This window comes from Dendroctonus ponderosae, unplaced genomic scaffold, assembly GCF_020466585.1.
Source record: "Dendroctonus ponderosae isolate FM_Combo_2020 unplaced genomic scaffold, Dpon_F_20191213v2 Dpon_F_20191213_3, whole genome shotgun sequence".
NCBI lineage: Eukaryota > Metazoa > Arthropoda > Insecta > Coleoptera > Curculionidae > Dendroctonus > Dendroctonus ponderosae.
The window spans coordinates 957,624-967,955 of NW_026018508.1; the positions used below are offsets into that span (position 1 = coordinate 957,624).

At 37.0% G+C, this 10,332-nt stretch overlaps 1 long non-coding RNA gene across 2 annotated transcripts; it reads right to left on the reverse strand.

Moving 5' to 3' along the window:
• Nucleotides 1-1,097: 1,097 nt before the first annotated feature.
• On the reverse strand, nucleotides 1,098-8,721 carry LOC125503900. Of its 2 annotated transcripts, none has more exons than XR_007281148.1 (2): nucleotides 8,366-8,721; nucleotides 1,098-1,537 (listed from the first exon to the last, which is right to left on the reverse strand). It is a non-coding gene; the product is annotated as an uncharacterized LOC125503900 (long non-coding RNA). The 2 variants fall into 2 exon arrangements; XR_007281149.1 differs by having other exon boundaries at nucleotides 1,098-1,637.
• Nucleotides 8,722-10,332: the final 1,611 nt, after the last annotated feature.

Here is a 10,332-nt window from a genome sequence, read left to right on the forward strand (position 1 = left end):
TACAAAGCTATAAACATATCTTGTAATTTTTCGCGTAAAATACATCCAGATTTTTATTTTTTCAGATTTTCCGTCAGTATTTTTAAGTACGACTCTACAAAATAGCGCGTTATTGAGTACAAAGCAAAGCAAAAAAAAATCGGTCAAAACTAAAAAACCTAATTTTTTTATCAAACTCGACAGTCGTCAGAGGAATGGAAGTGATGAGTTTTCCAAATAATTTACTAGAAACTTTCATTGAGTTCGGTTTTTGGTAAAAAAATATTTGATTTTTATCCCAAATTCGAAACTGGAAAGGGATTTCAAAACTTTTTACAAAGCGACGAAGGAAGAGAATGTTACAATAAAATTTGTTTCATAATTTTTCGCGAAAAATGTCTTAAGATTGTCAGTATTTTAAGTATTTTTTTTGAAAATTGAGCATTTAGAAAAAAGAGTAACTGCTAAAACTGAAAAATTCTGAAAGTTTGAAGAAATGTTAAAAACATTATTGCTAAATGGCTCTTAAAATACATCGAAAAACAACTTAACAAAAAATCCAATTTTTGCCATCAACGGAACTGAGTTACTGCGCCGGTGCGTTGGGTTAGCGCACCAAGCCATTTGCGTAGCACTGCGCCAACTCCTAAAAACTCATTGAGTTTCCTAGGCCTAGTTTCGGTGCTTTAAAGGGTGGACAATTTTTCAGTTGCATTTGTTAGACAGAGTTAAGAAAAACAGATTCAAAGTCTATTATTGTACCTAGTCAATTCTTTGTGTGAAGTGTGCCTGATCCCTGATCTAGTACATAAATCAACTTGGCTTTCTTGGAGGCGAGCCCTACAGATTGGGCCAGTTAGCAGTCAACCAATGTAATTGGTTATTGATGAGAGTTGGAGCTCCAACGTTGGTTACTTACACCTAGTCGCCTAACTAGATGTTTCAGAAAAAAGATTGAATACTAAACATCTGATTCTGAGACTTGTTTTGCCACAATCATCCATCTACCCCATGATGCTGCACTACAGTTGGTTATTTTAGTTTTGTTTTATAAAGCAATTGTCTGCTCACTCATTCTAGAACCTTACATTGAAGGAAGAAAAATTGGAGCCAAGAACTGAATTTGAATTTGAATTTATTTAACTAGTAAAGATTTACAGCAAATTGTACATAAAACTGTAAAACCCTGCAGAGATAAACATATATCTATACGCAGGCCTAGTTGCAAGAAAAAACGAAAACTTAATGAAAATATAACAACGAAAATCCTATTACTAACCTAAATTAAAGTTTTCTTGTTTGACCTGTCAACATTATTTCTTATTCTATTAATTTGCAAACATTACTGAATAAAACATGAACTGAAATAAACAATTCAATTTGACTATCCCTTCAATTGCATTAATTGCCTTTTTGCTGTTCATCAGACAAAGACCGCCAACAATACGGAATTTTGACATTTTTTCAACAGATCTTGTTGAGCGCTGAAAGTGACAAGCGCTGTCAGTGAAAAGTTGCATTTTCCGCAGCTTTCCCATTTTCTTTTGATGAATTTGAGCTAAAATTCATAAATACCGCCGTTTATTTTTTAAATAATTGTTGATTAGTGTGTCAGTAGTGAGTGCGGATTTTCGTAAAGTGCAGACTATGTTGGCGCTCTGAAGACAAGCTTGAAGACAATTTTCAGGTTAGAATTATTCAATTAATGTAATTAAATGTAATGTAACACAGTTTTTGGATAACGTTATTTATTGGCCTAAAATGTTAATAGTTATCCAAAAGCAGTTGGAATTGAATGTTATCAACTCGTTAAACTTATGTACTTGCTAGCGGTTATCGCAGCAAATAAATGAAAAATTTGGATAATTTCCTGATTACAAGTCCAAACCACTCTGATTTGGAGCGCTTATTTGGTGCATATCCGACATGCCGTCTCAAAAACTTAGTCGCGCGGTAAATAAACAATGTTTTGCGCATATTTACCAAATTAAACAAACCTACTTAACTGATTTGTTGCTTATAAGTCGCGAGTTATTGGCCTAAATTTGGTCATTTATTATTGTTTTGAATGTCTAGTCGTCCCTTAGAGCCCAGGCGTGTCTGTTACTCTGTTGCTTTGCAAAGGACAATGAAAATGTAACTACTGTATATCTAATAATACCATAAATTGCGGCTACCTTCGGGAGTATGTTTAGAAGAATTAATCGATTTTAGACTTGGGGATCAACACCTTTGTGAGGTTGCTGCGTTCTCACATTCCGGTTGCATTCTTTTGCATTCTTATATAAAACGAAACAATGCAAAATTCTTTCCGAACACGTCATGTACATTATTCCAAAAACTTTTTTCACTCGTGGATTCTCCTCTCTCACTCCTACTCTGTACCACGTTGCCTTGGCCTTATAAAAATCTGTTGCAATCTCAAACTTAAGTGCTCAAATCTGTAAAGTCCTTTCGTATAGAGACACCGTTAAAAGGGTCGAAGGGCCTGAATAGGGCAGGTATCAAATATGAGCGACTACACTCCCCATAACGTACACACAATCCTGAGAAGCCAACAATATTGATCTGAACGAACGGGAACAATGGAGAATTTTTCCCCATTTAATCCATACACGCGTTCCCCTTTTTGCTCTGTTTTGAAAAGGGACAATCTTGGAGATTGAATGGTAGCGTACGAGAATTTTCAATAATTTCGTATTCGTTTCAGTTGTCAAAACTATTGCAAAAGCCTGTTACATAGTTTTAGTTGTTTTTAAAATCTTGTTGCGTGTGGTAAACTGGGACTTTGCGCCAGCAATTCTGTGCAGGTAAAGTGTTTTACCACACGCGCGCATTAAAAATGATGTACTATCGGATCGTTGTTTAATGGAATAAAAACGTCGGTGACATCAGCATGGGCATAAATTTGCCTAATTTCTAAACGAGCTGATTACCCAAATTGTCATACTTTCTGCTGTGGCTTAATTAGCGATTAAATAACGCGACTTTTCTAATGAGCTTTCTACTTAATTAGTCACTATTTTATCCGACAAACGTATTGAAGATGCGCTTTCGATCTTCGTCCGCTAGTTATTGATAAATTTTCAAATGTGCAACTTCAATCGAAGATCTCGTTACCTGTATACAATGTATCAAGCTCTGGCTTGAAATGAACACGGTAGCAAGTGTATGGTGAGCACAATCTGATGATCGGTTCAGCGTTCGCCTTGTCTTGGTCAACGACCCGCCGAACCATTTTCTACCGTTGCCTGAGAGGTTGTTCGAAAATGCATAAACGCCTCGCCTGAAGCCATTCATTTTTCTTTGTCTAATTCGTAATAAACAAGTACGAACCAGCGTCTTCGAACGAGAACCCAACCGGCTTTCGAGACTTGGTGCGCGCTTCACGGTTACGGTTGGTACCAAGCTTGAACTTTCAGCCAATCAATGGGCATGGAGTGCCGATCTAAAGGTGTTGTGGAATGTGTCCCTTGAAGTCAGTTGAAGTGGTTCTTCAGCTTCAGCTCTTTTCGCACTTGCAATTTCAAGGGTGAAGATTTGTATTTGTCTGAAAAGTCTCAGTACTAATTCGATGATTAATGGGTGACTCATTTGGTTTTATCGTTATCACCTTGCCACTAATCTATTTGCTTAATTATTGGTCGAGGCCCGGCGCCTTAACGAAATATAGAGATTTGACAGTGACTAATAGCTTGGAAAACGCACTTTAGTGCCCAAATTTTTTATTTGCTTTGCAGTGACGAGGAATGTCTTCAAAACAATGTTTATCGCTTGATGGAGGGGAAAACCCACGAACAATTCTTTTTCAGTCTAACTATTTAACGATCTCTAGTAGAAAATCATCGTCGTTTTTTGGCTGGCAATTTCCTCGCAATAAGTCACGGATTTTTGGTGATTCATCCATGTTTAATAGTTCTTGTTAAATGTGCAATGATTAATTCAAGGATGTAACCTGTAGGCATTTTTACTGTCTTGATCATGCATTTGATTTTTTTCTGCATTAACTGTCTTGTAAAAAGCCTGAAGGCATTGAGGGTTGAGTCCGTTAAACTAGTTTTGGTTAGAAAAAAATTTCCTGAACATTGCTAGAAACTGATGAGTTTTTAGGGCTTTAAGGCCGTCATGGAAAATAATTCGTAGCTTGCGAAACCTTAGGAAAAGCTCTTTTCGGCGGCATTAAAGCCCGAGAAATTGATAAGTGTTTCTTGTTTAAATTTGTTAAATAATGTAAAACAATTCAAGCTCCGGGTCGGCTTGAAGAAAATCGTTTATTTAAACCGTCAATTACCAATCGATTTCCGCGTCTAAATAAATGTATGGCCTATTTAATGGCGCACAATCGCGAATATGAACGATCCGAGCAATAATTAATGGTACTGCCTGAAGATGGTGATACGACACGATTTGCCACGCCTTTTCGCACTGCTAAAAACCTTCTATAATGTGCTCCTTTCACGAGGCAAAACGTTCATTTTTTCTACATTTTAGCTGGTCTTTTACAATCATTGTTACGTAACGGAGTTGCAACAGTCGTACTGTGCAACCTCGATTTGCATTTAAACAGCGCGCGGCTGAAAGACCAGAAGAAGACGAAGAAGGCGAAATGGTGCACCTTCGAGGAATATTTGCATATTGTCATTTGATTTGCTAGTGCAGAGTGCAGGAATTATATGTTTATGCTGTAATCAGCCTGTGGTCTTCCCATCTAGTTGGATTCATTCATTGAAAAATGGCTTTTTTGAATCGTTTCACATGTTTCTTATCTGCACGTCTGGGTGCCACTAAGGGGTGCCACCTGCCGTCTGCAATCTTGGTGCAGGTGCTTGAAGAGGGCACCTGTCCTGATCTCTTGCCGATCATGTGATTTCCAACGGTCGTTTGACCACCCGTAACAACACGTTGTGTCCAGTTTGGGCGTGGTTTTTCCACCCTGACTTTGCTGACCAGTTGAAACAAATGATTTGATTGGTTTTGATTGTTTTCTGTTTTTCACGGGGAAGGGAACGAATACGACGCAAGTTTGAATGGGTTCAGTTCGGATCGTGCGATGTTGAAAAAAAACCTCAACTTTCACTTTGTGACGTACTCGGGTATCTAGTAGAAACAACAACAATCCGGAAGTTGAACAGCCGGAGGCTTCGTCCTTGCACAAACGGGATATTTTGTTCAGTTGTTTCACATCTAAGATTAAACGTTGCTTGGGTAATACCAATAAGACGACGGTTTTTCTATTAGTATTTCGGCAAGGATTTCTATTGTTTGGCATTTCGGTGATTCAAGAAAGGAAAGTGAATGTGAAGCATCGGCCATCAGTATTTTTTTAAACAGTCGCCTTCGCTGGCTAAGTTTCGTTCAATGTTTCTGGGTATCTGATCTGGTTTTTTGTTAATTTAGATTAGAAGCCCTAAGCATTTCTACTTTTCCTCAACTGCATTTTTGAGAGAAATGGTATTTTTACATTTTTTTATAAACTCAACGAGAAACTGAAATTACTTAAATTAAATTTTGCATACTTGCATGTTTCCTAGGTAAATCTGCATTAGTTTCGGAGTGACGAATTTTTGAGAAAATGTCGGGAATTGTTTATTGATGTCCAGAATTTTGGTCTTCAATTTCTTTGCAATTATCAGTTCTATGGCTGTACTGCAAAATTTGAACTCACGTCCATTTTAATGGTCAATTTTGAAATTTTAAAAAAGTCAGTTGGCTTTTCAATGTAATGGATACTCTGTACAATTAAGCTAAGGCGTCTTCTGCGAGAATCCAAATTTTTCAATGTAAATCTGCTTGAGTTTCAGGGTTTTAGAAATTTTTAGCCAAACGGCTGCTCACGACAGAAGCGCGGTATATTTTACAGACAGTTTGCAACAACCGTGAATATCAATAAGAACTTTGACTCGATTGAAAATTTTCACTCGGCAACGAATGCTCTTTTAATTAATATTCGGAAATGTTGTCTTCAATCTGAAAATTTGAAAATTCTGATTGTTTAATACTTGGACTTAAATAAGTTTGTCTAGGCAATTTTCAAATTGTTTTAAAAGTCCTTGAGCTATTTGAACTAATTACAACTTTCTACACTCATCAACTGAGGTTTCTTCTGAAATACTTCAAAACTTGCTAGCGAAAACTGCGGTTTTCTGGGTTATCAACTTTTTGGGCAACGAGCTGCGCAAGTAGGACGCGCGGTATTTGAAACGACCGAGTTTGAAAATTTATGGAAATTCATTGGAACCTTTGATCTGTCTGGAAATATTGCCTACTTGCAAACTAAGGTTTATTTGATTGGCGTCCAGAATTGATGTGTTCAAGCTCTTTGGATTTGACAATTCTGAGTGTTTGAATCCATGCCTGTATAGTTTGGACACGTCCATTTTAATGGTAAAATTTGAAAAATTTGGAAGTCGGCGTGAATTTCGGAGTTATAAATTTTTGGGCAACAGACTGCACCAGTAGGAACCGCGGTATTTTTACACGAAGAGTGAAAAATGGTGGAAATTAATTGGAAGCTTTGATCTGCTCGGAAATATTACACAATAGGGTGTTTTCACTTTTTTTTAATGTTGATATATAGAAAGTATTAACATTACACTGATATATTTTTTTTGGCAAAAAGTCTCCATAATAATTTTAAAGCGAATTTAAATTCAAATCAGATATTTTCCGCCAAAAACGACGAATCCGTATCGTCGGTTGCCTATGCCGATTGTGACGCAGGTCATATCAACAAAGTGTCTTGTGTTTATTTTGTTGTTTTCGCAGCTTTAAGAGTTCATTTTACTTTTAAAGCAGCCATGTGTATAAGTTAGGTTAAGTTGAATAAGTGAAATTATATATATTATTTACCTAATTTATATGACCAGAGACGTCACAACCAATAGGATTACGTTTTAGAGATTCATAAATAATTAGAATTTTAGCTGAATTTGTTTATTAAATATTGAACAAAATAGCAATACATAGATAGTATAAACTTATTATTTAATCTTTCATATATATATATTACCATAGATTAATGATCAGTTTGTAGGAATTTTTGATACAATGAAAACACCCATTGCAAGCTAAGGCTTCTTTAATTAATGTCCAGTATTTCGGTGTTCAAGCTCCTTGAATTTAGCAATTCTAAGTGTTTGAATCAATGCCTGTGCAGTTTGGACTCACGTCTATTATGATGGAAAACTTTGAAAATTTCAGAAAGTCAATGGGCGATTTGAAGAAAGTGAAATTTGGTGCACTTATAAATTAAGACTTATCCCGTTAATATCCAAAATTTTCCACCTCAATCTGCTTTGCTTTGGGAGTAACTATTTTTTTAGCTAAAAGCTGCACAATTATGAGACGCGGTATTTTTTAACCGAGTTTGATTTGAAAAACGTTTGAAAATCAATGGACTTTGACTGGATTGAAATTTTGCATGCTTGTAAACGGTTTTCCATTATCGATATTCAATCTTTGTGAATTTGGGAGTTCTGATTGCTTGATAATCTGCAACTTCCACTCACATTATTTTCATCATCAGCAACTTTGACAAATTCTTTAAGGTCAATGGGAAGATCCAAGTGATCCAAGCACTTTCTGCACTTATCAACTCAAGTTTCTTCTGATATAATACAAAATCTGCGTGAGTGAGTGAATTATGAATTTTTGGGTAACGAGGTGCACAAGTAAGAAGTGCGTTTTTTTTAAAGAGAATTTGGAAAATTCTGGAATTCTAGGAAGTTTTAGGATTTCGAGGACCCACTTTAGGGTTGATCACCCCACAGAAATCTTATAAAAGTCATGTTGATAACAACATGACGATTTACTGAAGTGGTCTATTTAAAGCTCCATTATCTTTCCTGTCGCTAAGCAGAATTAAGGTTTATTGCCAAAAAAACTGTCGTTACATATATCACAGATACCGATCTTCTTTTGAGGTATTCGGGTGCCATTGTCAATGACCAAGTGATAACTTTGCTTTCGAGTGTGAATGAACAATTTTATTCAGTTTCATGTGCGTAGGTACTTGAAGTATCGATACTAGAGTGAAATCATAGCTAAAAATAATATGTCTTGCTTATCGCATTGAATAAATAATGATAATCCTAAATCTCATAGACGCCAAGGTTGGATGATATAATTATGATCGTTGATTTCCGTTTTCCATATTTACAAACTCAATGTTGATGTGTGGATCGAACACGAATGGCATATGAATTGCTATTTGCATATTGCCATCCATGTAGATATTAGTAAGTCGTTAGGATTTTGCGGAATGTTTTTCCAAAAAAAAAACACATTTAATTGGCATACAAGGAGGAATGTCCCTGATTTTACCAGATATGTGAAAAATGAAATTTCCCAATGCTCATTGTAAAACCCAGACAGATTTTTAACTAACCTGTTTACCGTCGAAGCGTGGAGATCCGGTAAATTGGTCTCCAACTATCAGGTAATTCTTCGGTCACGTGACAACCATCGACCTTGTGTGCTTACACCAACTAAGTCACCTTTTACCATCGCGCTTTGTGTTGGTTTGGGTATAAAATGTTGCCATTTACCGATTTTATTTTTCGAAATTGCCTGGCGGCGAGGTTTAACGGTCATTTATGTCACTTTCCAGCTGCAATGTGTCAGTAGTGTCAGTACTATTCTATATTAGTTTAAGGGATCACGCGCCCTTCACCGTCCAGTCAACGTTGGTATGAAGGGAACCACGCGCAGCGCGCTCTCAATAAAACTAATGTCAATTTTTGCATTGTCATTAATTTTCTGTTGTATTGACTGGCGACGCAAAGGTTTTTTTCCAATCGCAATGAAGAAGTGTCAGCATTTTGGCAATTTGGCCAAATTAAATCGAATCCTCGTCAATTTCATGCCATTCTACATGAATTAATGAACCAAAAAAAAACGAACGAAAATTCCAATAGTGCTTCCTTTGAAATGGGCATGAGGCGTGAAGGCCTGGCATGAATCATCGGCGTACAAGAACCAAGGCAATGACTATATTGAACTGCTGAATGATGATGATTATGTTGGCGCAAATCAGTCCACTATCATGGCCTAGGAATTGACGAAAATAAGTTCCATTCGGCGATAAGCGCCTGACCTGAGACTGAGCAACGACAGGAAAACTTGCATCATTATTTTAAATAATTAGTTTAGTGGTGAAGCTTGACAAATAAAAAACACCAAACGAAATCCCTAGAAGTTTTTCAGTTACTGCTGATATGGCAACATGAGGCCATGATCAATTCAAAGAGCGGATTTGGTGTTGAGCGTTACTGAAGATCCGCCTGTAAAGTTGACTGCTCTGCGTGAGCAATATTCGGTCCAGTTTAATAATTAATATAAATATCTGTTATTCGATTCACGCGCCAATGAGTGTGTGCATAACCTTCGCATTAATTATTCCAATCCAACTGGGACTGAAATATTATAATAATCTCGTTGCAAATGGAATCATGTTGCCTTGGAGTGCAAAATGCTGCAATCCCGATTCAAGAACGATAACTTTGGCGGAAATGCGTCCCTAATTAGACGGATTATCGCTAATCAATTAATTATTCAAAAAAATATCGGGAACGGTTCGTAGGTTGTGCTGGGTCCTGCGGCTGGTCTTAGTTGATTTGACATTGCCCCCGTATCCACCTAATTGCTTATTCTGTTAGAACAGTTTCCATGACAACCGCGTCGCTGATTCCACCACTAAGCGCTCGCTGGCATTACAGGGTCAATACAAATAGTTTGCGTGGTTTTTAATAGTGATCTTTTCTCGATCGATAAACAGAACAATAACTGTTTGAGTATGCGTCATTAGGTAAGCAGCAACCTTGCCGTAAAAAATCCTGCAATTATTATTAGTTGCTGAAATGCGGTGCCACTTGCTTTGGTCATTTGCCATTTCGTAATGTGCGACTTTCACTTTGCAAAGTTTCTACGCGTCTGCCTACTTCAGATTTTTGCTTTTCCTATAATTGATTGGATTAATTAATTGTTCACTTTGTGGTTGCGTGCATTGAATGAGGATTTCGCCAATGAATGGAAAGGAAAGGAATAAATGGAAAAGTGCCTTATTCTAGTGAGCATCATAAATAATCAATTGGCCATATTAAGCAGTTTTACCATAAAGAGCGCTTGTGTTGGAGTGGGTCCATATGGATTTCCACGCTAAGGTGGGCGGGTTCAGCAGAAAACTTGGCCATGTAATTTTTCAACAATACCCGATGACAATAAAAAGCGCACATTTCTCGTTTTTCAACTACCGACAGGCAGTTGTGACCTCAATGAAATGCTTTATGCAATAGTTTTTAACTCTCTCTTTAAGCCTGCTAACGCCCACGGCCGATCGAATCCATTCTACCAATA